The sequence below is a fragment of the Peromyscus eremicus genome, chromosome 6 (genome assembly GCF_949786415.1).
Source record: "Peromyscus eremicus chromosome 6, PerEre_H2_v1, whole genome shotgun sequence".
Taxonomy (NCBI): domain Eukaryota; kingdom Metazoa; phylum Chordata; class Mammalia; order Rodentia; family Cricetidae; genus Peromyscus; species Peromyscus eremicus.
The window spans coordinates 125,255,747-125,280,820 of record NC_081421.1 but is presented as its reverse complement, the minus strand read 5'-3'; the positions used below and the strand labels follow the sequence as shown (position 1 = coordinate 125,280,820).

The 25,074-nt window shown below is 44.8% G+C and overlaps 1 pseudogene; it reads right to left on the bottom strand.

Moving 5' to 3' along the window:
• Window positions 1-2,774: 2,774 nt before the first annotated feature.
• LOC131913884 (voltage-dependent anion-selective channel protein 1-like) lies at window positions 2,775-6,930 on the bottom strand (annotated as a pseudogene).
• Between the last annotated feature and the right edge of the window lie 18,144 nt (window positions 6,931-25,074).

The window sequence follows — 25,074 nt, the reverse complement described above, 5'->3', positions numbered from 1 at the left end:
CACATTGCACACACTCAAAGATAATGAATAGAAGAAATTGGGCCTGTTGATGGTAATTTAAAAAAAAATTAAAAAGAAGGCAAGAATCTGGGAGGGGGTGAGGACGTACAGGGTGGATCTAGAAGGAGTTAGGGGCAGGAGGGGTAAGGTGAATATACTCAAAATACATTGTATGCATGTATGAAAGTTTTTAAAGTTAACAAAAGTATATTATTTTAAAATTCAAAAAAGAAAAGGGAAAATGTAGAACAACCAAAAGACTAAATGGTTCATGGAATGAGTAACATGGTTTACCTATGGATAATGTATTAATATTAATAATCACATTTGAACAGAATTACCACAGCACACAGTGTGTCTGTCCACAGATCCTCACTAGCGGTCAGTGAGGCTTTCAGCCCAGGGTGATGGAGTTTGTGCCTGGGAAAGTCTGTTATTGTATAACCCCCTTCCCATACTTGGCAACTTGGACTTCCAAAGATGTCAGGCCCTGCTTCTGTGTTCATAGTAACTCAAAGTGTAATCCTTCAGAAAGTCTCCTATAAAGAGATCACCAATTACACACCCATCGAATGTTCTTACCATTAGTTACTAATTGCTGTCACGAGCTGCTGTTCATGAACAGTCCAAACTGTAGGAATTGTTTGTGCAGTGACACCCCAAACTTATGACTTGGGGTGCATCCTTTTGTCTGAAGACTCTATCACCCCCCAGGTAACTTTCCTCTGTCCAGCATGCCCACAGTGTCACCTAAGTTGAATCACGAACAGCTATAGAGTTAAATAATTATCGCTGAACTCCAAGCTTAAAGAACGAAGATCCCCACTGGTGGTAAGTCACTGTAGATAAGGACTTTGCGCTTGCCTCTTTATCCTCTGGTGAAATCCTCTGAATCCGTGCCTGAACTTATACTGTTGTATTAGAAGGGAGCTGAATTTGAGGTATCAGCCCCTATTCTGGATGCTAACTGTCTCAGTGGTCCTGAGTCCATGGAGCATTATTAGGTGGTATTTCTCCTAAAATTATCAAACAAGTCAAAAGCCTGTGTTGCAAGTGCAGGGGAGCCTTAAAACCTAGGTGAGGGCTACATTTGTCAGATCAGTGGCAAGGATGACAGGCACATCCTGACAAATGCATCCAAGGGAATCAGGGATGACAAGAGCCGTCCGCGATGCGCAGGCACTCACCTGGGCCTTCAGCCCTGGACACTTCCAGCAGACTTCAATAGTGTTAACCATGGCTACAGAACACGGTAGCCAGGAGTGGGCAAGATGGAGAAGAATCTGGGATAACAGGCAGAAATCATCAGCTTTTATGAGGAAGGTGGCAGAGCCGGCAACGGAGGAGAATGGAGTGGGAGATAAACATCACTGTCTGTGACTTCTGTCTGTGCCACCGCCAGTCTTGGGGGCCATGGAAAGAAGAATGTTTCACTTTCAGCTCTTAGGTGGATAGACACAAGCTTTATGTCATGGAAGCCCTGTGCAGAGTGCCTGAGAATGTTCTGTTTCGGACTTGGTGCTTAAGCAACAGAAAGAGTGGCCATGAAATCAGAGTTTACTCCTTGTGATCAGCATGGAGCCATCTGAATTTGTGAAAACCATTTTCTAGAGAGCAGGAATGGAGTCTTGGAAAGATTTAAGAAATTTGCCCAAAGGCACATACACGAATAACCCAGCTAGGATGTGAATGCAGATCAAATGCCAACCCACTGTTCTTCCATAACACACAGGCCCTTGGGAGCCCAAGACAAAGGACAGAAATGCTGACCAGGACCACAGCCCCACTCCCTGCTCAGCCCTGTCCCCTGCACAGGCAAGCTGATGTTGAGCAAAACCTCTACCATTAGGAGCTCAGAAACCATCCCTTCCTGGAACCCAAACTCTGCATCTGAGAAGCTGTGGACACCCCTGTCCATCCCTGCCAAGTTCCCCTGAACTAAGGAGGGCGGCTGGGTGTGAAGAAGGCAGTAATCATCCATGGAGGAGGAGAAGGACTCAGCCCAGGAATTGAGCCTGCTGTACATGTAAATGATTCTGGAAGAAGCACCATGGCTGTGGCACTGGGACATTCATGCCCCTCACATTGAAATAAAAAATAAAAATAAACAGATTGCCTGGAACTCTTCCAGTGCACTCTCGCTCTGCCTACTCTCCAGCTCCCAGAGCTTACGACCCGGCGCTCTCGGTCCCAAATGTGATTTCCCTGCTAAGTGTTTGCAGAGACCAGGTGAGGTATGTGATGCAGGGCATGCAGTGATCGTGTCTCTCAGGCGTTGGGAAAGACATGGTGATATTGGTTACTGCAGCTCCACGGGGAGACCAGCCATTTCCAAAGGAGAACCAATCTCCCAAAGAAACCTAGCTAGGCGCAAGAAGGAGAGCCGTGAGGAAACCTTCTGGTGTCCAGTCACAGGGTTCAAGAATGAAGAGCATTTGGAAGAGTCCTAAGAATGGGGTGGATGAGGAGGGTCACTACTTATTTCATAAGGATTTTTTAATGTTTCAATATTTTATTCATTTTATTTTCAGTGATGTTAATTACAGCATTCGAAGGGGAGGAGCTAATTTCACACAAAATAAAGGAGTTTATAATGGACCCATTAAACTGCTAGAAAATAGAGATGTGAGGCTATAACAGAAGTTGGTTTAGATTCCTGGTGCTGTTATGGTGTGACCACAATCACCTGTCCCGGCTCAGAGATGGAGATCCCAGAAGCTATTTCATACTCTGGTGTAATGGCAGAAAAAAGAACAGGAGGGGAGGGAGGGAGGGAGGGAGGGAGGGAAAAGGAAAGGAAAGAAAAAGAAAGCCACAGCACACCACAAGAAAGGATTAAGTCTTGAATGACCGGCTCCATCATGCCCACCCTCTCTACCCTAGAATCGTACAAAAGAAATAACTAACCACACCCTGAAGACTACTCTTGTAAAACAGGTGACTGCTGGGCTAGAATGGGAACAGGGCATGGAGATCTGTCTAAAAACATTCCTTTCACGTAGGTGTGTGCATGCTTCTCAGCAGTTAAGATTAGCACACCAAGGTTCAATGCTCAGGAAGTCACAGCTTCATCTGTGGACTCCATACAGATTTACAAAAGGCCCACACATTCCCAGGTTCCACTTGCAACCTGACATCTCCAGAGAGGCTCCTCCCCAACCCACATCTACCCTGGAATTGGGTTTCTTCTTTACCTCTGAAATAGTCACACCTTAAAGCCCAGTCTTCCTTAGTCTGGTGATCTAACATGACCTTTATCAATTCTCACATCCCCAACACACAACGTTAAAAGTCACACTAAATTCTGAAAGTAGCTATGCTGCAAAGTAGTTTAAAATGAACAATGTACAATGTTCACTTATGCCTGGAATTCCAGGCCACACCAAGTTTGTGGCCACCGCATTGATGTGCTTGCCATCACGCGGAGCTCAGAGTGTCAGTCTGATGCCTGACTCTAGGGTCTGAGTGAACCCTAATCTGATGAGGCTGCAGTACCCCATATTGGCTAAAGAGCAAGCGTGGGGTGGACTTGACATTCGGCTGCTATTCCGAAGCAAGTGTTACTGCTTCCTGTTGTCCAGGTGAGATGGACAGTGGTCCACCTTCTTGTTCACCAAACTCTGTCCTGTCTTTCATGTTAGCATGAAGCTGGAATTCAGCCATCTTATAGCCAACTGCAAAGTTGCTCTGGGTCACTTGGGACTTCGAGGTTTCAAAATTCGTCTGGTAGTCAGCCAGCGCTCATAGCCCAGCACCAGAGGGCCCAGAGATGTCAAAGTCAACATACAGACCAGGTTGATAAACTCCCTCTTGTACCCTGTCTTGATTTTGGTATTTTTCCCCCAGGGTTAAGTCAGAAGGGTGAATCAAAGGTCGGTTTCAGTCCGCATGCAAGCTGGTCTTGCACAGTGAGCTCGGTGGCCAGGGTGCTGTCTGTATTGCACTTGTCGCGACCTATCAGGCCATACTTGGTCCACTGTACTTGGTCTCCAGGCTGCAGTTCACTTTGGTATGCTCTGTGTTGGCTGAGCCTTAGCTGGTAAATTCCAACCCATTCTCAGACTTTATTTCCAAATCAAGTTTTATTAAGCCGAATCTGTAGCTGTCAGTAAAGACATCCCTTGCTATTCCGAAGCAAGTGTTACTGCTTCCTGTTGTCCAGGTGAGATGGACAGCGGTCCACCTTCTTGTTCACCAAACTCTGTCCTGTCTTTCATGTTAGCATGAAGCTGGAATTCAGCTTGGACTTGCCAAGACCAGCATGTGTGGAAGGCATAGCTGTCTTCTCAGATGCAATGATGGAGGGATCCCAGGCAGCTATGGTGGGGGCCGCAGGGAAAAGGATGAGAGTGTCATAGGTAATCCTAACACCAACATCACAAAACTGCTCTTAATGTCCCATTACATCGAAGCTACAAAGAATATCTGTAAAAAGTTAGGATCTTTGTAAAAAGTTTGTAGTCTTTTATTTTCATCTTTTCATAGTTAAGTTTGTGCAGGAAGCACTTCCATGTTGACAGGCCATTTAGAGTCCACTCCGCTCTCTTTCCTAGGTTTTAAATGTATCCTCACAATTGCTCACAAATTGTTTGCAAAGTATTTTGGAAGTAATAGTTGAAATTCATTCAGCATTTCCTCTGCACTATGTGAGGGTTGTATTATGTAACTTAATCTTTCATAAAGTTTACAACCTTTTTTCCTATCTTATCAGCATCAATTGAAATAATAGAGTGGCGACTGATTTAAAAGTTATCATATTATTGCTAATCCTCTGGGACGAGCATTGTTCAAAACACTTTCCACACATGGACCAACTCTATGAAACGAGGTGCATTATTCACACATGGAATGTTTGGCGAACAGTGCTGTAGTCCTTTGTCTCAAATTATGCAGTTAACAGAGGTTAAAACTCAGTCAGTTGACTCTCAGTGCCTACCATTTCAACCTATGTAGCATGTCTTTACAGTGTAGAAGTGTTCAGACACAGAAAGAGTTCAGTAACCCATGGAAAGGAACTGTTAGTGAGAACACATTCCCACAGGGGTTGCTTTGCTTTCCTTTGTTTTCTTGGCTAAATCCTGTGGTTTTCTCTCTACTTCCTCGGGTTGCTTTTCTAAGGAGTGTTTCTTCAGTACCAAGATTCTACCATGAGGCACACATGCTAGCTGCATTCTGAACTCTCACCAAGCCCCACGCCCTGCGGACTCCCCCTGTGTACCTATGTGGACAAGGGATATTTTAACCCAAGGCTTTCCTTTCGGGGCACATTGGCAGACTGGGGCTCTAGTGTCAAAGTGAAGTAAGACTTTGAAAGGAGCAAATAGTGAAAACAAAACTGACACTTTGAGTTGGGAAAAAGGAATATAGCTTGAAATGTAAGCTTAATTTCACTGATGAGACAATGAAGTCTTGATTTAGGATTTCTGTTTCCTAAGTCGGCTAAACAATTGAGTGCATATCCTACTTGACTTATCCAACTGTGAATTTCCAGTGGTTTCCTTCAGGTAGGAAACATAAATGCACAGAGCTGTGGAAACAGCAACCTGTTCGTGGACAGATCAGTAGTTCCCTGTTTCTCAGTCTTTACTCCCGAACATTATACCAGTTTGTATTTCTTTGATGACATTATTAGATGAGACTTGTAAAACAATGCAGGCCACACACTGCATTACTTACGTTCCATCCTTTGGATTGAACCCACAAGTCATCTTTTGCTCCTAGAACTGTGTTCTACAATTTTGTTCATTGTTTACAGCCCTTGAAATGATGGTTAGTTTGGGGAATGGAGAGATGGCTCAGTGGTTAAGAGCACCTGTTGACCTTTCAGAGGACCCAGGTTCCTTTCCCAGCACCCACATGGTGGCTCCTAACCACCCATAACTTCAGTCCCAGAGGACCTGAACTCTTCTGAACACAGGCACACACATACATGCAGGCAAAATGCTCGTGCACAGGAAATCGATTAAATCTGAAAAGTAAAATAAATAAAAATGAAACTCCAAAGGGTTTGCTATGGGCGAGGGTCAAGTTCTGCTTTTTCTGTGTACTCAAATCCAAGTGTCCCAGCACCTTTTATTGCTATCTCCAGTGTATTATTTTTGATATCTTGGTCAGGCATAGAAATGTAAGAGCTGTGAAACACTGTCCTCTGGACATGGCATGGCTGTTGTACTTACAGTAGCTGTGACTGCCTTCACAAGGCCCATGCCCCGGTGGTCTACTCTATACCCACACATGCATGCATGGGCAGCACTAACTGGACTCAGTGCATTAAAAGTAAATAATTTTAAAAGGGTATGACTTTAAGTGGGAGCTGTGTTGGAGGGTTCTGGGGAGAGTTGGAGAAGGGGAGTAAATATCATCAAGACTTATCACACATATGAATTTTTCATAAATTTTATACATATGGAATTTTCAAAGAATAAATTTGAAATATTTTTTAAAACCCTGGTGATCATATTTTCAATGCAAGGTAAAAAATTTTTAATGCAAGCAAAAAATTACTTTTCAGCCCTTTCATATTGTTTTCTGTTGTGTGCTAAAGTGAAATGCAGGTGTGCCCTTCTGAGGCCCTGATCCACCGAGGCATCTCCCTAGCCCCCAAATGGGTCTGCTTTTGAGAACATGAGTTCCTAGTGCTTTAATTGAACAGATTGCATTTTGTACCTCTTTTATTGAATTTCATCATTTTTACTTTTATTTATCTATGTGTGTGCATGTATACATGTGGACATGTGCATGACATGGTGTACATGTGAAGATCTTGTAGGAGTAGAGCCTCTTCTCTCCACCCAGGCAAACTACAGTACCCAGCCCTCAAATCCTGCATTTGATTTCAGTTCACAACGTCTTACTAAATCCAGATACTCATATTTGAAAAATCATACTTCATGTCTGTCTGTTGTCAGAATTCCACATTCTTACCGTCATATCTACAGGATCCAGTGAGAGGCTCAGAGTGTGTGTCATGTGAGAGAGACCGTTGGAAGAGGAGAGAGAGAAAACGAGAATGAATCCCCAGGACAGCCATGCCTCTGTCTACAATGGGGTCACAGACTCATAAGTTCATTTAAGTCGAAAAAGACGTGGAACACTGTTAATCTGCCAAGAGTAAGATGATTTTAGGGTGATAGCCTGTGACGAACAACATGTCATCACTCTTTATCACAAGGTTGGGGGAGTCTGCACCTCACCGCTGCTGCCCAGTGTCCTGAGAGAATATTTGATCACACATCACAAACCTAGAGCAAAACCAAATGTTAAAACGTGAACAACAGCCTCGATTGAACATGTATCACGTTTGTACCATTGTAAAGAGAAATATGTGACCAAGCCCGTCATAGTCAGGACCGTGTGTATCTGAGAAGTCCAGAAGCTTCTCCCTAGATGGTGTACTTACAGCCTCTTCCCTATGCACTTACGGGCAGCCACTTCTGCAGGATTGTCTGGAGCAAGCATTATATTTGAATCATATGTGGGACTACCACAGCTGCATTACATTGTAACTATTTGTATATATACTTATATTCCTCTCTGATTTAGGAGGTCCTAAGGGTAGAGATCAATGTCTCAAGTGGCTGGATCCTGCATGGCCTGTAGGCTTTGTACACAGTAGATTTTGAACTGTGTGTTAAACAACTGAGAGGAATTTGCTACTTGAAATTGGACATGGCTGGAGGAAAACTCCAGATAATATGAGTTTACACGAGATAGGTGGGTATATTTCTCTTGTATCAAAATATTATATGGAATTATTATTGTGTTATGAAGTTACTGATGGGACAATGAAGTCTTGATTTAGGATTTCTGTTTCCTAAGTCGGCTAAACAATTTATCTATGTGTGTGCATGTGCACATGTGGACATGTGTGTGACATGGTGTACCTGTGCAGATCTCTCCTCACCTGCAGAGCCAGTTCAAAATCTACTGTGTACAACGCCTACAGGCCATGCAGGATCCAGCCACTTGAGACATTGATCTCTACCCTTAGGACCTCCTAAATCAGTAACTCTGTTGCTGGCCACAGAGTTCACAACCCTTAACACTTCCTGCCGTAGCAGCAAAAGAAAGAGAAATTCAAATGGAAAGAAAATCCTAACAGACTAGCAGCTCTCGAAAGTGAAGATCTCAGTAACACTGTAGAGGAGGGACTGGGTGCTGCTGTGGCGGGGACCTGGCCGAAGGCCGCTGCCAATCCCTAATGGAAGTTTTAACTTGTCCTTGAGCCAGAAAGTTCACACCAGAGAACTTGTTCTACAGATAGGATCCAATTTGTGCAAAATTATTTGTAGGCAAATCTACAGAGTTGGTGTTGTTGGTAAAAGCAAAAGCCTGGGTCAGAATGCCCCTCGAGAACTAGAATTAGGAGAGGAAGCCTCTGATGGAGTGGTGCGGAGTCACTGTTTGTTAAATGAGAAGAACAGACCACAGAGAACACATGTAGTCGCTTGTGTTTAACACACTTTTGTGGCCACGTGTTGACGCCATGTGGGGAAGGTACATGCAAATATACATATTTTCTATATCTACATATTCATATGTGAGTAGAACATCATGAAAGAATAAAAACTGAAGCCCTAACAAGATGGTTAACTTCAGAGCCGGAGGTAGGCTTGACTTCACTCAATGTCCCTTATCACCATATCAATTGTTTTCTTACCCATTCAAAACTAACTAAACAAAGCGAAATGGGAGCACGCTCTGTGTCCTGTCTGCTGTAGGAAACAGAAGTAATTCTGCTGAACTTTAACTTGTGTGACTAAGGACTTAATATAATGACAAGACAAAACATGGCCCCCAGACCAAAACGAAAAGAAGGCTAACTGAGATACAGGCAGGAATTCCTGAAAACTGTAACTGTAATCATAAAATCAAGTCAACACCATAAACAGGACAATTGGTAGCAACGCAGAAATGTTCAGAAGCATGGAAGACAGGCCGAGGAAGTGTCCCCAGAGGCCAGGAAAAGGGCAGGCTGGGAAAAAAGACAAAAGGTAAGTCAGTCCCTGGTTAACAGAGAGCTAAGACCTGACCCGGGCAGAATGGCATTCCCCAAGGAGTCACCCGGACGATGAGTCGGTTATTGGTACATTTCCTCACCTCTACATAGCGACAGTGGTGAAACAAGTCGATACACGGTGTAAAGACTCCTGTTCTCAGGTCAGGCCTGAAAGTGCGAGCAAAGGAGGTGGTGCCCGTCCCATGCAACAGTTTGAGAGCCTGACGTAAACATGGCAAACCGGCCTCGGTGCAGCCCAGCCCCAGACCATGAACACAATGGGGCACCATCTGCACCACGGATGCAGGAACAGCTGTTGTCATCAGATCCTGACCCTCTTTCCCAGGGCTCCACCTACAAGAGCAAACATGTGGGGCCTGGGAAAGCGGGCCAGGCTTACACTGCGGACTGTCACTGTAACTTCCTCGTCTGTGGTAAGAGATATGGGCTTATCTTTTCTGAATGGCCTCAGAGGGCCCTTCCGTGCGAGTGCGTCCACAGTCACCGCTCAGTGCTGGACACGTGAGCCAAGTGCTGGAGAGTCAGGAGCCCCGTCTAGCCTCAGACCCCTCTCGGTACATAGTGCAAAGCTATCACTCCTTTCTATCCTGCTTTCTCACCTAAGAGCTGGGGCGAGCCCTGCAGGATGGCTATAAGAATAAGTAACGTGTGCAAAATGTCCAACCAACGTCCTCACGTGCACTAAACAGTTAAGTGACAGTTGATGTTTTTTTTTCCCCATTCATCTGAACCAGACATTTATATACACTCTTCAGTTTCAGAAAAATGTGGGTGAGTATGAAAGCAATGGAAAACGTTTATATGCATTTTTCAGTAAGGTCCAGAATTGGCTCCTCCTGCCTGGGCGACTGGTGGGTGACCTGTGTCGTCTCTATGTGGAGGTGGAACTTCCTTCTGCCCCAGTCCCATTAGTGTTAATGGTAGTTAGACCTGCAGAAGGAGCAGCTGTGTGAAGCCCCTGCTGAGGAGCACTTTCAATGACTTTGAATGTTAAGAATACACCAGAAAGTTCTACAGAATGAGGACCTGCCTGCCCTCCTGATGCTTTTCATGTCACTGAACTCAGGACAAGGGAGTTGAGCATAGGTTACCAGGAGCTGAGTGAGGTCGGAGAGACAGCTGTGGAGTAGCAGGTTTGTAAGACAGAAAACTCTAGAAACGCTGCCTCACAATAGCATGAACATCCTCCCAGCACCACATGCTTAAAAGCAGTTATAACTGTGAGATCTATGCCATGTGTTTACCACAATTAAGTAAAGAAAAATATGCAAAATTATAGTTTTTGAAAGAAATGCTTACGTGTTTACTTCATACTCTGTCCTGTGCAGGCTCAGTGTTTTGGCAGCAAGAACTTAGGAAACTGTCAGGATAAAATTCAGAAAATCTGCACATAACTGGGTTGAATTTAGCAGCATAAAGCTGGGCTCAAAGCCCTGGGCTTACCACTGCCCAGGAGTGCCTCTCGGGTTTTCTTCCTTTCTCCCTTGTGCACACCTACTTGAAACTTATTTCCTGATGCTCCAAGGCCAGAGCATCTACATAAAAAGCACCCACTCCAGCAGCATGCACTAGAGTGGCCTCACACCCACCTGGCATGGGGTACCCTGGGCAGATCACAGCGGGAAAGACAACGGTTATGTTTGACTTTCTGCAAGAGCAGTCCTGTGCCTGATTCTCCACTCAGGGTGGGAAATTCTGAGTAGCAAAACTGTTCTCTCACTTATGTTAAAAGATCGGAGGATTGCTTATGTAGAAACATTATCACCTGGAGACATCACTGGTTACCTAACTTTATCTGCAAGCACAATTTGTCAAGAATGCATTCACTCTCCTGCAGTGTCCCTGGGGGGGGGGGGCGATGCAAACTCAGAACTGGAAAAAAAAATTAAGATGGCTGTTAAATATATGGCTGACCTAACATCTGAGGAGTGGAGCACGAAGACACTCAAAATGCCTGGGTGAGCTCAGGTAAGCTCACTGAACTTCCAACTTGGGAGGTCTTACTTTGTAAAACCCTCCCTCCCTCCCTCCCTTTCTCCCTCCCTCCCTCTCTCCCTCCCTGCTTTCCATCCTTCTTTCTTCCCTCCTCCCCTTTTCCCTCCCTCTCTCCTCTCTCTAGATTAGCAGTTTAAAAAAGGAGAACAAGTGTGCTTTTACTTGGGCATTTCAAAATCCACTTTGGCTTCTGTTAGAGAATGTTTAAGAAAGCCTCACGCCTCGTCCAGGCAGGCGACTGGTTGCACCAGGGACAGAGGTGATGGGGTGCAGTGAGCTCGCTGCAGGGGCCGGAGGCGACATTGAAACTTTGGAGCCAGCAGCAAAGGTGTTTAAAGATCTGGATCTGGATGAGGCGTGGACATTCCGTCAAGACACCAATGTGGTCATCAGAGGCTCCTCCACTCGCGCCTGAGAGAATGAGGCCTATCGCCCGACAGTCATCAAATTAAAAACCATTGCTTCATGCGTTTCATCAGATTTTCTATTGGTATTTAAGTTGGAAAGATAAATCTGGTCTCTGACATGTGTGCAAAAATAAAAGTTGATTAAACTGAACATCAAGTAGTTGTAACATAACATCTGAGACAAACTTGTTCCTCCGGGCTGTAGTGTACAGTTAGTGTGCTGTAGTGTACACTGTTAGTGAGCCATTGTGTACACAGTGTGCTGTAGTGTACACTGTCAGTGAGCTGTAGTGTACACAGTGTGCTGTAGTGTACACTGTTAGTGAGCCTTAGTGTACACTGTCAGTGTGCTGTAGTGTACAGTTAGTGAGCTGTAGTGTACACTGTTAGTGAGCCATTGTGTACACAGTTAGTGAGCCATTGTGTACACTGTTAGTGAGCTGTTGTGTACACTGTTAGTGAGCTGTTGTGTACACTGTTAGTGAGCTGTTGTGTACACTGTTAGTGAGCTGTTGTGTACACTGTTAGTGAGCTGTAGTGTACACTGTTAGTGAGCCATTGTGTACACAGTTAGTGAGCCATTGTGTACACTGTTAGTGAGCCATTGTGTACACTGTTAGTGAGCTGTTGTGTACACTGTTAGTGAGCTGTAGTGTACACTGTTAGTGAGCTGTAGTGTACCCTGTTAGTGAGCTGTAGTGTACACTGTTAGTGAGCTGTAGTGTACACTGTTAGTGAGCTGTTGTGTACACTGTTAGTGAGCTGTTACTGTCTCGCTGAGCAGCTGTTAGCCTCTGTCAGCGTACTCCGCCCCCGTAGCACAGAAGAAGCTATGGGCAGCACACGTGAGTGTGGGGAAATCCCACTCACTGAACAGATGGGCTGTGCTCTGACGACTGTGATTTAAGACACTAATCTGTGCACGTCTTCCATCCACATTTCCGACAAACGTTTAACCTCCAAACGGGCTCTCGAGAAGGACAGCAGAAGTCTGAGAAGGTGAGAAGAAAAACGTCTTTAACGTGAGCTTAGAAGAGAAGTGACCCCACACAAGTGACCCCACACAAGTGACCCACACAAGTGAACCCACACAAGTGAACCCACACAAGTGACCCCGCACAAGTGACCCACACAAGTGACCCCACACAAGTGACCCACACAAGTGACCCCACACAAGTGACCCTACACATGCCCTCCTTTTCCTGGGCCTCACCTACTCTACCACATGTGCCTGACCTCTTGACTCTGGGACATGCCACTGTCACTTACAAAGTTCACACCTGAGCACTACACAGTTTTATCACACACACACACACACACACACACACACACACACACACACACACCCCTTATAAAATTTCAAGTAAGTTTATTATTTTGTTTTTAATACATTCTCAGGTTTCCCGTGTTCATGAGCCCACTAGCCACAGGTTGAATGTGACTGTGTGACCCTGGGAAAGCAGATAATCACTGAAGCAAGTAGGTTCAGGGAGGGAAGATGTGGCATCATCGTGACCAGTTGGAAATGATGGACCACGACAACGCGAGAGCTCAAGGAGAGCACAGAGGAGCGTGAGGAAGCCGGGACTGGCACTACAGCCAGGTCTACAGACTGGAAACCTGGACCAGTGTCTGCTGACCCTGAACCACTGTGTGAGCAGCACCGATCATTCTTTCCATCTGCGGGGTGTGCTGGCAGGGACCGCGTGTATCATCACTCGACAGGACATTCATTCCTTCCACTGAGGCCCATCTAGTTGGGTACCTCTGTGGGCAGTTCTCAACTCTAATAGTCAAGCCTTCTTAAACCGAATATCCCTAGAAATAAAGGAACAAGTAAACAAAACCAAAAACAGATGAGGGGACGTTTCTCACTGGGAAGGAAGGGGTAAGGGTGTGGAGAGGAAGGGGTGCTGTGAGAGAGACCAATATGACTGTGTGACCCTGGAGGTGGCCGTCTTCATCACACCAAACCATCTCAGACTAAGTGAAAGTGAAAGATGAACACAGTTAACTACATTTGGACGAGTCTCAAGTTGGTTGGATAAGGAATGCTTTGAACCTCTGTTGTGATCTCCAGTTCCTGATCCTTCAGTGGGTTTTATTTTCTATTTGTTTTTGGTCTTTGCTGTTTGGCCAACCCCAGTTTTCCCTGATATCATTTATAGCCACACCTTAATCAATTAGTCATTTCTGCATTCTATAAACATTAGAGGCACTCTGTTGACCAGCTGTGGTGGCATCTGTGATGGTCACTAGTAGAGAGAAAGATGACTGCAGATGCCAGGAATGTTGGGAATCACCAGTTCTTTCCTCCATATGACACGGACAACAGTACAGAGGGCCAGAGAGGTGAAACCACATCATCTCCACCATCCCACAGGCAGAAACGACACCAGGATGAAAGTCTCTTCTCTGACCCAAGTTCATGTTCTTTCCAGGACTCTGTGACACTGGTGATGCCATTTGCTCAAATTTTTCCTGTGTTACTCACAGATGTCTTAATAAATTAACTGAATTTTCCTCGATGGAAGATCTCCTCCCAGCACAAAGCATTTTTGCAAAATAACTGGTAAGAACAGAAAAGTCTGACCATCTGTGACACCGTTTGCCCGCTCAGATGTCTCCAAAGAAAACATGAGTGATGAGCACGCTCACCAGTCACGTGATCTGCTGCAGAGCAGAGCCCGGCTAACCCTTGCAGCCAGCTGGCTCCTTGGTCTGCCTCAGGCTGGCGTCCTCTCTTTCCAGCACATTCTCTCCACAGCTTCCTTGAGGTTGCTCAAAACAAAGGGCCTCCTCCACTCACTCTGGCCCCACTGAAAGAGATTTACCATAAAGAAAGACCCCAAAGAGAGAAACCCAGCTCAGACTTGGTCAAGAACTCTCTGGAGCTTCGTGGACTCTTACTTCTTGTGTTTTGCAGTTTTGAAATACGTGGAATCTGTCATAACTGACTGAACAGGGCACAAAAATATAAAACTTACTGCTAAGGAATGGTAACTGAGTCCCTGAGTCCACATCATCTTACAGGAAATGCATCTGCTCTAAAAAGATTTGTGGGAACACGAGAAAGTTATTAAAACATCCAACACAACTGAATATATAAATGTTTACCATAACAATTTGATATTCATATAGATGTGGAATTTTACAAATAATGGATTGGCAAATTAGCTCAGTAACTGCAGAAGCCCATCTCACAAGTTGAGTTTGATCCTGGGATCTAGAGTAGGGGAGAACTGGCTCCAGAGAGTCGTCCTCTCACTTCCACCCATGCCCTGCGTCAGGCGGACCTCCCCCCTGCATGCCCTGCATCAGGCGGGCCTCCCCCCTGCCTCCCACATCAATAAATGTAATATTTTCCTCATTGCTTCTGTCTTCTTCCATTCCTACCTCAGTCCAATCTCACAGGCCATCAGATTTCAATGGTCCCATTTTACAGCTGGACACATCAACTTAGAGACTTTGATTGATTGATCCGTGCGGCTGAGTCATGTCTTGAATCCAGACTTCCTGGCTTTAGTGCATCTATTCTTTCAGAACCCATGACCACAGTCACTGACTCCTGCAAGGAAGAAAGAGCAGCAATGTGGAGATGATGACAGAGGCCAAAGAATGGTGGAACAGACCCTGGGACCCCATGTCAGGGCTCTGGCATCTATGAGCGGGTTTATTATTTATTATTCTTGGAATCCACCCTCATCAGTTTCCCTTGTTTACCGCTCTGCCTTGTGAAAAAAATGGTTTTCATCTGTGTTTGCAGGTTTTACATAACTTCCAATGTCTTTTAGACGGACTCTTCTTCTGATTGTGAACTGGGGGTGACCTGAAAAACTGGCAGAAAGTAACACAGACAACATGGTCATGACAGAACACCCAAGACCAGTCTTCCCTGGGATTAGAGTTTCTTTTGAAACTGAGGAGCAAACTAAAAATATTGGAAGTCAAATGTTAAATATCTACCCCAAGATGAAAGAATTCCTTGTTCTGTGATTGATAGGAGCCTAAGGAACGGATGCCATGTGTTGAGAAAGGGCAGAAAACGTGAGTAAAAAGGTATTGTGCAAACAAAGAACACCATTTCCACATGGGAGATCGCACAGGGTCCAGGATGTGAGCTCCACAGCACCTTCTCCTACACAGACACCTGAATCTGGGATTTGTATCTGAAATGTTCTCCATGCTTAGGTCATTGTTTACATAGCTGTGAGCATAGTTTTGTGTGGGTATCCTGTGTGAGCATGTGCAAGTGTAGAAAACATGAACACAAACTTGCAGTGTTTCCAAGACATATCCAAATAAACACGATGTGACTACAAGGATGGAGAACCGGGTCACACTGGGGAAAGCAGGTGTGATGTGAGACTCTAGTCAGCAAATTCTAGTCAGCTAGAAATTTGCCATCACTTGGAAGAGGGGAAAGACCAGCATGTCCAGGAAAACTGGACTTGAACCTAGAAGAAAGGTATAACTTCTAAATGCCAAACAGGAACATCTATCTGTGTGGCTCATAGGCCACCCTATAAGAAAACTGGTGGCAGGCGTACCAGTACAAACAGACAGGAAACTGGAGCGTTCACTGTGATGCTTGTGTACACACCTTTGACTGAGCAATGTAAGAGGATGTGTGCTTTCAAGAAGGAGACTGATTCCTTTAATAAGGTCATAACTGTACTGATGGCTAAGGGGATAGTCATCCCATGGTAATGCCCCCTCCAATCTAGCTCATTCTTCCTGCATTTGAAATTCCCTTTCAGGTTTAGAATGCTCTAGATTCATAACCAGGCTTCCCCACTTCTAGGTGTGATTAAATCACTTAATCCCTTTTTAGGCCAATTTCTTCATGTGTAAAAGGGTAATTAACCTTATCTAATCCAGAGGAATGTTATAGAAACTGAAATGAAATTATTTCATAATTTATTTTTGTTTCATATTTGTTTTACTGTATAAATTATTGTGCTCCAGACTTCCTTTTCATTCTCCTATTTCTTCTAACTTCTTTCTTAATCCTTTCCTCTCTTTTTTTGGTCTGCATTTAGCTTTAATTTGTAACAGACTTTTACAGCAATTCACAGACAGCTGAAAACCTGCTTGGCTCTGAGAGAGACTCTGGCTCAGAACTGTGAGTCCTGTGGCCTGTCCAGTGTCAGACCTGTGCACAAGGAAGCCAAGCTTATTCCCGCTGTCTGGCTCATGTGGCCAGTTAACAGTATGTGATACTTTCAAGCCCATCTCTCTGGGGTCTGACACTACTCAATTCCAACTGATAATCACCTATTGCTACACAAGGTACTACTAAACCTGGGAAGAGTGGAAGTCACTATGGTTTCCTGGGGTCCCTTTAAAAGACAGATATCTCTCCTGTTGTATTCCTTTCTTTTTAGATAACCCAGGAGTAATGTGAGTCCCCAGGGATTAGTTAAGCTAATCTGCCTCCACGTCTTGCTGATGTCTGTTAGATGTGGCTGCTTCAGATGGGCTCTTCACCTGTGCCGTGTTACACTCATTACCTGGCAAAGGTACAAGTTAAATCCTCAAGAACCTCCTTTTTCCCCTTCATAATCTGAGGAAGTAAACCATGTCTGAGAAGCCACACGAAATGCCACTAAATGAACCTAAATTAATGATATCTCTTCAAACAAGCCAGTTTCTCCACAGTCAGCGCACTGTGGAGAGACGGGGTGATCACTCACTAGATCCCAGTGAGGAAGGCTCACACTTGCTCTCAGCCACACAAATCCCTCTCTGCTGCAGGTAAAGAGGATGAGTATTCCTGCTTCTGTTCTCAGCTAGTAAGTGCACACGAAGCAACAGCCCCACATGTCTGTGGCGAACATCTGGCCATCCCGAAGGCACACACATAAAGAAAATGAGCAGGCCTTTAAAAGAAAAGGAAGACTAAATTAGGAGCAAATGAAAACTTACAAAGATGGTGGGTTACTTTGGAAGAATGGACAGGAAGTAACTTTAAAATTGCATGGCATTGTTTTATTACTTGAATAATTCCACTTTCCTGGCAAGACTGAGCTAAAATAATATCCTTTTAATTTCTTAAACAAATGTCTGCTGAGTCCTCATTGTGCAAAGTGGTCAGGATATAATAAAAGGATACTTAATTTTCCTCTCGTAAGCCAAATCCAACCCACAGCCTATGTTCTAAATAAAGTTTTCTTAGAATATGATACACTGGTTGGTCAGGTGAGATGTCTGGCTGACTTTGTGCTACAATAACAGAACTGAGTAGCTGATGGGGCTCCTCCATGGCTTGCAAAACCTAAAATATTTGCAGTATTGTCTTATGTGGAAGTTTGTCCACCCCTAGTCTACAGGGAAAATAGTAAGTATAGAGGAAATTCTAGTGCTGCTTAACAAGGGGTGAGTGGGGGATTTGCATCGCCATGGGGTCAAAGAGGAGGACATAGTGATGGTCTGAGTGTCTTAATCCAAACCACTGCTGACACTTAGGAGAGGTGCTCTGACGGCAAAGGGGTCCTGTACCATGACTGCTGTTCCATCCCATTAAGACCTTGTGCCCAGGGAACCTCATATTTTACTTAAAATAAAAATGTCAATGCTGTATGAATATTGCAGATAGAATATGCATCTAGCCAGCTAAGCTGTTCAGCAACCATCTTTGTTACATCATGCCTTTCTACCTGACCGCTCATTTTTGTCACATCCCTAAACTACACATGGTCCCCGAGCCTCTTTCCCTGTCTCTGCTTCCCTTGCAGCTTTCAGATTACATATCATGCAGGACAGCCAGTGTCCTGTAAGTCCAAGCTGGTCTTTGGGTTGCTGGGCTGTCATGCCACACATTTCACATTTGAGTCACCTCAATATGTATGAATGCATAGTCAGGCCTCGAGAATGAACCATTACCCTTTCAGCACTCTGTGAGTGTTAGATCCAGTCAGGATTGCTGTCTTTGCTCCTCAGAAGTAGTTCCCGTGTACTTCCCCTTTGCAGAAGGCTATAAACCTTCTAAGCTTTGTTTTGTTTTTCAAGTGCCAGGAACAGAAATCTAGACTTTTCTGCATGTTTCACAAGCACCCAACCGCTGAGCTCCATCCCCAGCAAAATTAGAAACCTTAGTCTTTAGGTTTCTAGAAGCAGGATTCTGGTGGCTCTTCTTCCTTCTAGGAGCTCCAATGGCTCCTAGAGCAGCCCCTGTAAATATAACAAGGGTCAGTGAATCTTCTGCTCTCTGCTAAAGAAGCTGTGTTATGCAATCCGGCAGATCCGCTTTGAGACATCAAAGTTGTGAAATAAGTACTAGTATTTGGACAAGTAACTTAATGTCCTCAGTTTCCCCACTCAATGTTTTCATGATACTACTTTGTTTTGAATCATGAATGAAATAGAGTAGATGCCCAGATTATTTTTAGAGATACGTTTATATGTGTTAGATTGCTTTCTCCATGAATTTTCCACTTTTATTTCTAGAATCCTGATGACTGCCTCCATGTCCCTTCCCATGGGGGAGAGGCATGTTGTTACCTCAAACAGAAAGATTAGGGCTACGGGCTCTTGCTTTAATGAAAGAAAACAAAACCTTTTAGGGAAGAAATTCATGAGTGCAGGAGCTTAGCTCAATATTGTGAAGATGCACGTAAGCAAAACGTTACCAGATAGAGTACCAGGAGACAGGGAGGAACAACTGTGAATCTCAGAGCCCTACAGGGCCTTCCCCTGATGTCAGCAATATGAGGATCGAGAAAGAGAGTAACAGGGAAAAGGCGAGGCAGGCAGCTTAGGGTCGGACTTTGCCATTGTTTAGCTTTGGCACTTAGATTATGAGAAAGTACAGAATTTAAGATCAAGTCTGAATTCACACAAAACCTGTTTTAGGAGGATCGGTCTGAGGGCTGTCAGAACTGGAGGAGAAGTGGTGGCAGGGAGAGATGGACAGACAGAGGGAACAATTTTCTGTACCGGCCAGAGCTTCAAGTGATGGAAATCACCAGCGTGCATAGCTGAGGACTCCCAGCTCCTGGGCATTTACTGGGAAGTGAAGAAACCAATTTGGCCAAGATTTCAGGAGGCTTTTTGGCCTTGTCAGACAGCGTGACAGCCACCTGTGAGTGCCACCAGGGCTTGAAGCAGAGGCGTTAACTCTCCTTTAACCTGTCTTCACAGCTTGGTAGATAATGGGATGTGGCCTTTGTCTTCTCCTCTGCAATTCTCTCAAGATCACCTCGGGAATAAGAGGTAGAAAATTGATGCTGCTATGGAGGGCAGACGGAGAAGGGCCTGAGTAGCTCACTGATTGTAATGGCTCAAAATCAGGCTAGCTGCTGCGTGCTCGTGGGCAAGAGGCCGGTGGGGTGTTCTCTTTGGACAGAACTCCAGTCTTTTTATTTTATTTTATGTTTATCTGTTGTAGAGATCACCATTGTCATTAAAACACAAACTGAACTTTCATTAAACAATGTGCACCACAAAGGATTCACAGATACTGGTCCAGCCTAAGGGAGCCCTACGCACTCCTTTGAACAGCCAGAAGTCTGCTACACTGAGAACACAGGGACTCAACCGAGAATTCGGTCACTAATAAATACAGGAATAAATTAACACCTCAGAATCAATTACCCAAGTAATTCTGTCCAATAGCCACTTACCTAACATTCGGTTTTCTTTAGGCTAGAAAACTGCATAATTCGTAATTTTTACTTAAGGAATAAAGGGGAAGAGAATCAACTTTGTGGGAACCTGCTACATCCTGTGTCCTAGGACGTCAGTGTCCACTCCTTCATTCAAAGCTTAGAGCTAAACATTGCAAATGAATACATACATGCAGAGAACTAAGATCATACAACAAAAGTAACCGTGTAAAACTCAGTGGCTGCGGAGACGGCCAGGGTAAAACCTACAATCGGCTGGGGTCAGTACCGGGTGTCTGAAATCCTGGTGTTTCTGTGGTGAGAGCGGAGACAGGGGAATCCCTGCACCCTGTTGGGTCAGCTGACATACACAGCGGCAAAGGACAGAGACTCTACTTTAAACATGGTGGAAGTTAAGGATTAACACCCGAGGTTGTCCTCTGGCTTCCATTTGCATGCTATGGCTTTCACTAACATGTATACACACATAACATATACACAACACACATATAACATACCACACACACACACACACACACACACACACACACACACACACACACAAAGATTTACTGAAGCTCTTTTTCTATCCAAATATGTGTCTCAACTTTGAGCAGAGACAACAAAAAGAAGTAAATGATTAATTCCTAAATGCACACAGCAACTCCGTGGGCCGGGGTGCGCAACCCTGCCACCTCCTGCGCAGACACGAAGCCTTACAGGGCGCAGGAGGTGACCGAGCTCTGCCTTCCGGACTGCGGAAGGACACGACAGGCCAGCTGCTGAGCCTCGTGTGCACGCCGGGGTTCCTGAAGACCCGCAGTTCCCATGACCACCGAGGCCTGGCCCTGAGTCCGCCAGGCTGAACCTGCAGGAAGGGCTCGGCCGTTGTCGTCCACAGGGCTGTGCCTTCACAAACGTCAGCTTCTCTCAGCCTCTCGGGAGCAGGTCCACAGACCATGAAGCCCAGGCTGGCCTCTTCCTACGCAGAGGAGGTTGGCCTTGAACTCCTGATCCCTCTGTCTCCACCTACCAAGCTCCAGGATTCCCGGCATGTGCCCACACTCAACCCCTAAGGCTCGGTTTGCTCTGTGAGCAGCTCTCTCGACTCCACCCTCCACACGGTTGCATGAGCGCAGAGAGAAACCTCTGACAATGACTCATTCGTCCCATGTGGCTCATCCACGCCACCCCATGATCAGCTCATACAGCCTCCAGAATACATGGGAGTTCAGTCCTGTCTCTGATGCTTACCGTTAATTTAGTCCAAATTGCCTTCATCTCTCACCAGCCTACCGCAGGGGCCTGACCGTGGACAATAGCTCCCACTCTCCTTACATTGTCCTCATCCAGTCTGTCCTCCCCACAGTCAGCAGTTACTGCTTCAATTATCTTTATTTTTTAACATTGTTGAAACCTCTCCATGACTTTCAGTGCACCTAAAACCAATCAAGATCAATACCAAGTGCTCGTGTGATCCAGCCCAGATCTACCGCTTCCCGGGGCTATGTAGTACTCTCCCCAAGTCCCCACCTTCAAGGCATACGGGCCACTATTGACCCCTGATCCACTTTTTTTTTTGAAGATAGACTTTTTTTCATACAGTATATTCTGATCATCGTTTTCTCTCTCCTGTCTCTTCCTAGATTCTCCTTCCTCCCAACTCACCCAACTATGCCTTCCTTCTCCATCTTTAGAAAACAAATAAAAAATAAACCAGAATAGAGCAAAATAGAGAAGTGCACACACACACACACACACACACACACACACACACACACCTCACAGAGAGAGAGAGAGAGAGAGAGAGAGAGAGAGAGAGAGAGAGAGAGAGAGATCTCATAAAAACACAAAATCAGAAACCATGATACAGAAGCTCAAGACCAAGGTAAAAAGAACAAAATGTCCAGACAAAGCTTTGTAAGACAAAACATCTGTGACATCAGCAGTGAGCTCTTTTAGTGTTGGCCATCTACTGCTGGCCATGGGGCCTGCCCTTAAGTGTGGTTTGTAGACCCATTGCGACTCCACTGGAGAAAACTGACTTTTCCTTTGTACGTAGTTGTTGGAGGTAGTTTCTTGGCTAGGGAGGGGCTTGTGCCCACTTCCCCTTCTCAGTGCTGCAGGCCTGTGCATGCTGTCAGCATCTCTGTGAGTCCATGTGTGTGTCAGTCCTGTTGTGTCTGGAAGACACGGTTTCCTTGGTGTCTCCTATCCCCACTGGCTCTTACAATCTTTCTGCCTCCTCTTCTGCAAGATTCCCCAAGCTCTGGGAGGAGGGTTTGATGTAGACGTCCCATTTAGGACTGCATGTTCCAAGGTCGCTCACTCTCTGCAGATCATTCACTTGTGAACTCTGTATTTGTTTCCAACTACTGCAGGGGGGAGCTTCTCTGATGGTGTCTGAGCAAGGCACTGATCTATGAGTGCTGCAGGCAGGTCACTACTGTAGGTTGCAGGGTTTCCACCACTGCAATAGTGCATCTTGCAGGCAGGTCACTATTGTAGGTTACAGGGTTTCCACTACTGCAATAGTACATCTTGCAGGCAGGTCACTATTGTATGTTGCAGCGTTCGGAGCTAGGTTGGTGTTTACCTTTGTCCTCTGGTAGTGTGCAGAGTACCTCCCAGTACCACAAACACTAGTCAGTAGGGACGACTGCTCCTGTTAGACACAGGTTTGACTTTTCCATCTTCAATGAGATACACAGGTGCTGTCTTCAGCAACAGGACCTTACCGCCCTGATCCACTTCCGAGTAATCCTTATGGCATCTTCCCAGCTCAGCTATAATTTCCAGAGGACCGTTGCTTGTTTTCTGTCTCAATTCAGTGTCCTGAAAACTTCCATCATAGAAATAGGGTCTTCCTTTTTGTGCTGCTTTGTTTTATTGCACTTCTCTAAGTTTCTAGATGCACATTAGTCGTGGTTAGTCTTTAGTGTTTGTCTCCCTCTCTATAAAGTTCATAAGGGTGAGGCCTGGGTCTGCGATAGTCTCCTGTGAATTCTCTTGCTATCATATTGCCTGGTGCATAGACATTAATACAGATGTGGTGGAAAGGGAAGGGATAAATGCCCAGGAATACTCTGGTTGTATTAAGACATGGAATGAAATTCTATCAAGGCAATGTTAATCTAAAGGTAATATTCTTCACTTTAAAAAAAACCCAAAAGATTCTGCAGCACACCTGTTGATGGTAATAAGAAAACCTAACAACTGTCCATAAAGGGACATGTAGATTAGGCCAGACCTATATATGCCTCAGCTGTCTACCATGATCTGCTCTGGGAAAAGCATCTATAGATGCTATTTTCTCTCCTTTCCAAGTTCAATCTCTTTCAAGTTATTAAAAAGTAAGAAAGATCTGGCCTTAATCAAAGTCTCTTCCAGTTTTACTGTTCTCCAGCTGAACCCAGGTGTGGAGAAGACAAATAATGTCTAAAGCATAAGTGAGAAAGGATGCCTGGCTCACATGAAGGGCAGACACGGTCCCTTCCTCACACAGATAACTCCAGACCATTCTGGGTGTGCAGAGCAGGGGGTATAGAACCATCAGAAGACACCCATGCCAAAGGTACAGGATGGCAAGGGAATTAGAAGTTACGACTTCACCTCAGTAGTGTGCTGATGAAATATTAGCAAATTACTTGATACTCTTTTTACTAGCTCCTTGTTAAGGAAGTCTTTATACTGAATGAATGGGAAGCTCATGGTATTAGGAGAGTCAAGTAAAACATTTTGTGTATGTGTGTGCACATATATAATCTGCAGCCAGATAAATTAGCTTAAATTGTACACATATCAATCATTTCCCTGGGGTGAACACGGCCATCACAATACAACACCATCTCATATCGGTTGATACCAGAGAATTCAACTAAGTCGACACTTACCGCTAATTTCGTCATAATTTTAACAGCTTTCTAAGTGACAGGCACGTTCATAATCAACCCCTTTATCTCACTTCCTGGAATGTTCTGTGAAATGAGGCAAAGAAAAAGCATTTAGGAATGAAAGAGAAGGCTGCCTTTATCTTGCAGTATGCCTGTTATAAATAGGTCTACATCAAAATGGACAAATTGTCCTCACTAGCAAGGCTTCACTAGGCTTCTGTTCACCACATGAAGGTAAAAGTCAACAGTACACCCAACATGTGTGCCCAGTCTCATTGCCAAGAGTTCATCAAATGATACACTTCTGTAAGTCAGCCAAAGTACAGATGGGTTCATAATCATCATCATCATCATAATTAGTAATAATAATAAAGGCCAGTCACTACAAGTACAGACAGGAATCCGCCAGTTTCTTTACATAGGCTGCTCAAAACTTCTTAATGATCATTGAAAATTGATAAAATAAATTTTAAAAACGGTACAGTTTCCCTGAATTCAGAGCTTAGGAACACTAGGACCATGCTATGCTTGAAAATGGAAAGTTATTCTCCCCTCCAATTGTTGAGGATTAGAAGGTTAGAGAGCTACTGGCCATTTTGGGTATTAGAACTCCTGGCCAGCAGGCACTCAAAGAACCCAGGCAGGGTTCTTCTTACACTAACTTAGCAGGTACACTACATCCACAAACACATGACATCAGTGCTTCTATCTTACAGGTGAGAGAAACACAACCCTAGAAATGTAAAAGGTCTGCTCTTGTATTCTAGTTGCATTTATTTCGCTGTGATAAAAACATCCCCACAGAAAGCAGCACAGGGAGAAAATGCTTATCTTAGCTCATACTGCCGTAGAGTCCATCACTGACTGAGAAACCGGAAGCAACTGCTCACAGCCACAGCCAAGAACAGAGAGAAGCAGCGAATTCACGTGTGCTTTGTCTCAGCTAGTCTCCCCCATTACACTGTTCAAAACTTCACACCAGAGAATTATGACACCCACAGTGGGTGGATGTCTCACCTAAATTAATACAGTCGAGACAATTCCTCAGTGTGGAATATGGGTTTTGGTCTATAGTCATACTAGTTAATACCTTTCTTATATCTGTCCTCCTCAGTTTCCAGGACAGGCCTGAGAGCAGTAGGGGTTGGACCATG